This window comes from Sinocyclocheilus anshuiensis, unplaced genomic scaffold (genome assembly GCF_001515605.1).
Source record: "Sinocyclocheilus anshuiensis isolate Anshui unplaced genomic scaffold, SAMN03320099.WGS_v1.1 scaffold217, whole genome shotgun sequence".
In the NCBI taxonomy this organism is placed as follows: Eukaryota; Metazoa; Chordata; class Actinopteri; order Cypriniformes; family Cyprinidae; genus Sinocyclocheilus; species Sinocyclocheilus anshuiensis.
Window position 1 is genome coordinate 11,854 of NW_015536538.1, and position 702 is coordinate 12,555.

At 40.6% G+C, this 702-nt stretch overlaps 1 protein-coding gene across 1 annotated transcript in view; it reads right to left on the bottom strand.

Annotated features, from left to right (window-relative positions):
* Positions 1-702, bottom strand: part of LOC107696597 (amino-terminal enhancer of split-like) — a 20,084-nt gene that overhangs the window by 6,855 nt on the left and 12,527 nt on the right. The window lies entirely within an intron of this gene.

Genomic DNA, 702 nt, shown 5'->3' on the forward strand with positions numbered 1-702 from the left:
AAATAAAAAACTTAAATGATTCCATTGCATAAGTATTATCTGGGACAGTTGAAATTTAGCTCAGGAGCATTCATTTTGCTTGTAGATGTTACTACACTTCAAGTGAAGTTAACCTGTGGCAAATTCAATTGAATGGGTATGATTTGGAATGGCACACACATCTTAATAAAAGGTCTAACAGCTGATAATGCATATCAGAGCAAAAACCAAGCCCTGAGGTCAAAAGAACTGTCTGTAGAGCTCAGAAACAGGTTTGCATCAAGCCACACATCTTGAGAAGAGTTCAGAAAAAAAGTCTGCTTCATTGAAGGTTCACAGAAGCATGTAGTCTCTGTTACACTTAATGGAAGAAGTTTGAAACAACCAGGACTCTTCCTAGAGCTGACCTCCTGGCCAAACTGAGCAACTGATGGAGAGGGGCTTTGGTTAGAGTGGTGAACAAGAAGCTGATGGTCACTCTATTTGAGCTCCATGATCATATATGCAGATGGGAGAAACCTACAGAAGGACAAACATCACTGCAACAATCCAGCGATCTGGGCTTTATGGCGGTGTGGCAAGACTCAATCCTCTCTTCAGTGTAGACGCATGAAAACACACTTGGAATTTGAAAAAAGTACCTAAAGGGCCCTCAGACTGTGAGAAACGATATTATATGGTCTGATGAACCTCAATTCCAAGCATCATGTTTGAAAGAAACCA